The sequence below is a fragment of the Anomaloglossus baeobatrachus genome, chromosome 4 (assembly GCF_048569485.1).
Source record: "Anomaloglossus baeobatrachus isolate aAnoBae1 chromosome 4, aAnoBae1.hap1, whole genome shotgun sequence".
NCBI lineage: Eukaryota > Metazoa > Chordata > Amphibia > Anura > Aromobatidae > Anomaloglossus > Anomaloglossus baeobatrachus.
The window spans coordinates 589,746,611-589,752,683 of NC_134356.1; positions in this window are offsets into that span (position 1 = coordinate 589,746,611).

Sequence of the window (6,073 nt, forward strand, 5' to 3'; positions counted from 1 at the left end):
TTAATGGCAGCCCATAGCTGCCACTAAGCCCTAGGTTAGTGATAGCAGTCGTCTGTGAGACACCCCTATTACTAATCTGTAAGTGAAAGTAAATAAACACAAACACTCAAAAAAATCCTTTATTTGAAATAAAAGACAAAAAGCCACCCTCTTTCACAACTTTGTTAACCCCCGAAACACCCCTCCAGGTCCGACCTAATCCACACGAGGTCCATTGACGCTTCAAGCTCTACTACATCTGACGATCACAGCGAGCGCCATAGGACATAACTGCTCGCTGTGAGCTTCACGCAGCAACTGAAGTGAGTCGCGCTATAAGCGGGGACGTCACTCAGGTTAGCCATTGCCACAGCTGGAGTCCTCCACCTGTGATAGCAAATCACCCGAGTGACTGAAGTGAGCCACGCGATCAGCGGTGCCATCACTCAGTTGATTTCCGGTCACAGTTGGAGTCCTTCACCTATGATAGCAAATCAGTCCACGACGATTCTGTGTACTGAGGAAATCATCCAGTCTTTTTTAAAATTTGTTATAGTGTCTGCTATTACTATCTCTTGTGGTAGGGCATTCCACAGTCTGACTGCTCTAACTGTAAAGATCCCTTTCCTATTTATCTGCTGGAATCGTCTTTTTTCTATTCACAGTGATGCCTCCTGACCTTTTGTATTGTCTTTGGAAGGAATAAGTCATGTGCCAGTCCTTTATATTGACCACACATGTATTTATACATATAAATGAGATCTTCTCTGAGACGTCTTTTTTCTAAGCTAAACATATCTAACTTTTTCAACCTGTCATCATATGGGAGGCCTTCCATTCCTTGTAGTAGTCTAGTTGCCTGCCTTTGAACTGACTCTAACTTCTGAATGTCCTTTTTAAAACTGAATCCGATATTCCAGATGTGGCCTTACAAGTGATTTATAGAGGGGTAACAATACGTTGGGATCACGGGATCTAATCTCTCTTTTTATACACCCTAAAATCTTGTTTGCTTTAGCAGCTGCTGCTTGACATTGAGTGCTGCTGCTCAGCTTATTTGTAATGAGAATACCCAAGTCCTTCTCCTGTTCTGTAGTTCTGAGTTTACTTCCATTTAATGTATATGCAGCTATAGGATTACTCCGTCCTAGGTGCATTACTTTACATTTATCAACATTAAATCTCATTTGCCAAGTATCTGCCCATTCTGACATCTTATCCAGGTCTTTTTGTAATATTGTACTATCAAGGTCAGTTTTTAATATCCTACATAGTTTGGTGTCATCAGCAAAGACTGACACTTTACTATCAATCCCATCCACAAGGTCATTAATAAAGAGATTAAAAAGAATCGGTCCTAGCACAGATCCCTGCGGCACCCGACTGCTGACTATAGCCCATTTAGAGAATGTACCATTTATGACTACTCTTTGTTTCCTATCTTTTAGCCAATTCCTTACCCAGTTGCATATAGTTTCCCCTAGTCCTTGTTTCTGGAGTTTTAGCATAAGGCTATTATGTGGTACAGTATCAAATGCCTTTGCAAAGTCCAAATAAATCACATCAGCTGCATTACCAATATCCAGGTTTGCACTTACCCCATCATAGAACCCCAACAGGTTGGTTAGACACGACTTATCTTTCATGAATCCATGCTGTCTGTCAGTTATTATATTATTCTCTCTAATATATTGTTCCATGTCATCTTTTAAAATGCCCTCAAAAACCTTGCACACCACTGATGTCAGACTTACCCAACGGAAGTTACCTGGATCCACCCTCTTACCTTTCTTAAATATTGCTACCACGTCAGCTATTCTCAGTTAACTGCTTTACAACCAAGGACGTACTGGCACGTCCTTGGTCACGTCCCTCAGGCTCCCCTCGATGAGTCCATGGTAATTCCTGCATATTTCTGCTGATCTGATCAGTAGACATGTGTGGCTAACAGGCACAGGTGGATCAGTGATCCACCCACGCCTATTATCCCCTTAGATTGCGCTGTCAAACTGACAGCGCAATTTAAAGGGCTATGGTGGTGATTGTACTGTTCCCCGCCACCATTGGCAGCCTGTGATGTGATCACGGGGCGTCAATATGTTGCCAAGACAACGCTGGGTCAGCTAATGACCTCTGTGACTGTCATGACTCACTTCCTGTGATGGCAGAGCGCCAACACTCACAGGAACACTACATTTCTCCTGATCAGATCAAAGCTGCAACATCGCTCTGATCAGGACAAGAGATTGGAGTGTACAGTGATAAAGTACCTTAGGGGGACTCATAAAAGCAATAAAAAAATAGTTTTTAAAAAATATGAAAAAATAAAAAAAATCTAAACGTTCAAATCATTGTCTTTTTGCAAAATAAAACAATGAAAATATATATACGAGGGGCGATCCAAAAGTAATGATAATCAATAATAAACACAATGAATGTATTAAAAAAAATAATGTTTCTACATAGTCTCCTAACAAGTCTATACATTTAGTCCATCTCTTTTCTAAACTTAGAATTCCCTTCGAAAAAAATTCTTGATCTTGACCCTCAAAAAAATCCCCAACAGCGGTTATCACGTCGCTAGTCGCTATTGGCGTCAAATTTCTTGCCCCGGAGATGTTCCTTGAGGCGAGGAAAGAGAAAGAAGTCACTGGGGGCTAGATCTGGCGAATAGGGGGGGTGTTCCACCAGTTCAAAGCCCGCTTCTTGAATGGTTGCCATGGCAACTGCAGCTTTGTGAGCCGGCGCGTTATCTTGGTGAAACAGCACTCCAGCCTGCAGTTTGCCGTGCCTTTTCTAGTTGATAGACTCCCGCAATCTTCTTATTTGTTCTGCGTAGTAGGAGCCCGTAATAGTGGCTCCCTTCTCCAAATAGTCCACCATAATAATTCCTTCAGCGTCCCAAAAAACGGACGCCATAACCTTCCCTGCTGAGCTTGACACTTTGAATTTCTTCGGCGTCTGTTCGTCGGCTCGTTTCCATCTCATCGATTGTTGTTTAGTTTCGGGATCAAAGTGGTGGATCCAGGTCTCGTCCATGGTCAAAAAACGTGACAAAAAATTCTCCTTGTCTGCTTGGAACTTTTCGAGATTTGCTATTGAAATGTCAACTCGTTTTTTCTTTTGTTCGTCGGTTAACATTTTTGGCACCCAACGCGCGGAGACCTTTCTCATATGCAATTCTTTTGAAAGGATTCTTTGAATACTGCCATATGAGATCCCTGTGACCTCGGCTACATGCCTGATAGTCACTCTTTGATCCGCCAATACAACTTCAACTTTTTTCACGTTTTCTTCATTGAGGGCCGTGGATGGGCGTCCTTCACGATGTTCATCTTCCGTCGATGTTCTTTCCAGCTTAAATTCCTTGGCCCAATGTACAACTGTGGAATATGGAGGAGAAGAGTCCCCCAATGTTTCCACCAAGTCGCTGTGTATGTCTTTGGTAGTCATTTTTTTCAAGCAGAGGTATTTGATGACGGCTCTGAGCTCGTTTTTTTCCATTTTGATGTTCACTCCTCGGCAGCTCCCGGGAATCGTGGCCTATTTAAGTGATTTTTTTTTTCCTGGACTCGTGGGTACCTAAGAGAGAAGAAAACATTTTATTTTAATTTCTGTGTGCAATAGAAATAACCGATTATCATTACTTTTGGATCGCCCCTCGTATATAAACATATTTGGTATTGCTGAGTTCAGAAATGCCTGATCTACCTAAATAGAAAATCAATAAATCTGATCGGTAAATAGCATGGCGAGAAAAAAAATTCCAAACGCCAAAATTACATCTTTGGTTGCCGCAATATTGCATTAAAATCAATAATTGGTGATGAAAACAGCGAATCTACACAAAAATGGTGTAACGCTCAGGGGCATTATTACTTGGCACTCAATATTTTTTATTTTTACAGCAATAGACACACACAGCGTATGTCACTGGTTGCAGTCATACGCTGTCACAGTGTGGGGGCGTGTCTGACTGCAACCAATCAGACGCAGGGACTGCCGGTGAGCAGTGCATATGCATGAGGATAATGAGCGGCCTTGGAGGCAGTCAGTGTCAGCCTCAGTAAGTATAGCGCCTGCTTTCCCCTATTCTTTCTTTTTTTATTATTACCCGAGTTGCCGGACCCGGATCAGTACCTGGAGTTCCCTAATACTCCGGGCCCGGGTACTTTTGAACCCGCGCAGATCCAGACTTTTATAGCCCGGGTCTGCCCATTACTAGTTATAATTTATCCCCCATAGTCCTTTAGGAACTGTGTACTCACTGATTAGAATAATATCACTAACCTCTCCTCGGTCCTCCGCTGCTTCCATTCTCCATGTGAGCGCTCTGAAGCCCTGCATGTCTCGGCACAGCGGCGCGCAGTAGTAATGTCACCGCGCTTGCTACGCTGAGACGCCAGAGATCAGACACAGCAGGGAATGATGGAGGAGGGAGTGTAATGCTCCTTTTCAACATTGCTTTTGTGGCGCCCCTAAATACCTCAGGGTGCCACAGGGTAGTGCATCCTTACCCAGGGTGCAGGGCCCACCCCCTATGGTTCCAGGTATCCAAGCAACCGATGTCACTGCCATCTGCACCACAAAACCCAATCACCTCACAGCAGTCACTACCGGACACACCAGGGGGGTGGACAAACTGGAAATGGGCCGCCACTGGGAGACTGAACAGACTGTGAGAGGGAGATAAGAGAAAAGGAAGTAGGCTCCAAAGAGAGAGGAGCTGGGAGAGGGAGCTCCTGGGGAGCTAGGGACACTGGTTGGGTCGCAAGCGGGTCCAGAGGAGTCGGGGACCGGTAGTAGGGACATTGGACAAGGGTTTGACGAACATAGTCTTGGAGGATTGTCGGCATCAGAAAGCCCAAAAGAACTGACTGGTACCGAGCACGATGGGGTACAGGACCCTAGGTCAGAAGCCGATTCAACGTCCTGTAAGGGAGAGGACCTCCACGGACTTCCCTACGAGCTCAGAGGTTGAGGGCATCAGCACAACGAGGGGGACATGGGTGTTTCCAGACACAGTAACCCACTAAAATCCCGCGTGCCAGCCCTCAAGAGCACAGCTACGCTACAAATAGTGAGCAGGGCCCCAACAGCTTCAAGCCACGGGGACCACAAATTGTGCACGGAGGCAGGCTCCGGATCACTATGTGACACTGGTGGGACCGGGTACCGGGACGGGCTCCCGGCAGCGGCAGCTGTACACAGAGACTTTGGTTTACCTGCAGTGTGTGTGTGTCTCCTTTCTAAACCTCATCCAGCTCCACTACCCACAATGAGTTCCCTGCTCCCTGCACCCTGTCCTCCCAAAGCACCAACACCCTGAGTCTGGGGTCTTCCCTACCTGTGGAGGGACTGACACCTTGCTGCCCAACACCATCTGCCCCGGTACTCCTTCCAGCAGCGGCGGTACTCCCATTACCGCAACCTGCAAGTTGTGTCATGAACTAATCCCTTGTAAATACCCCCGTTTCATGGATCAAAGTGTCCGTCAAGCCGGGTCCGGCCCCTCGAGCCACCACATTCCCGGATCCGAGCAGCTCGACTAACACCGGGGCGGTACACTTACAACTGTATCAGAATATGTCATGGCGATACAACTAAAATTGCAATGACAAGTGAGGGGAGGCTGCGGGCAGGGGGGCTCAGCGCTGGCAATGGGCCCCCCAACTCTAGAGCCCCAAAACAGCTGCGTGCTCTGCTGCCATTGGCCTACGCCACTCCTCTTTACAGAAACTGCATCACATTATTCACACTACAGTACATGACAATAACGGTATCTGTGTCTTCAGGGACCAGGACGCGACCTTCATTGCTGACGTCTCTTACAAGGAGGTGTCCTGAGCCTCAGACTGCACACCATGCTGCGGACTCTATGCTGCACCCGCTCATTAGGCGCTACAGGCTCCGCACTGACAATGGGGCGTGTCCAGACTCCCAGCACCAGCTCCGCTCTCCCTGCACAAGTACCGCTGTGTGCGGGTGCAGTAGATGATCCGCTGTAATACACACGTGACCCGCCGCCCTGCGGATGACAGCCGCGCAGCCAATCACCTGCCCCTGACGGTAATTGTGGGCGTGCACCCGCCGT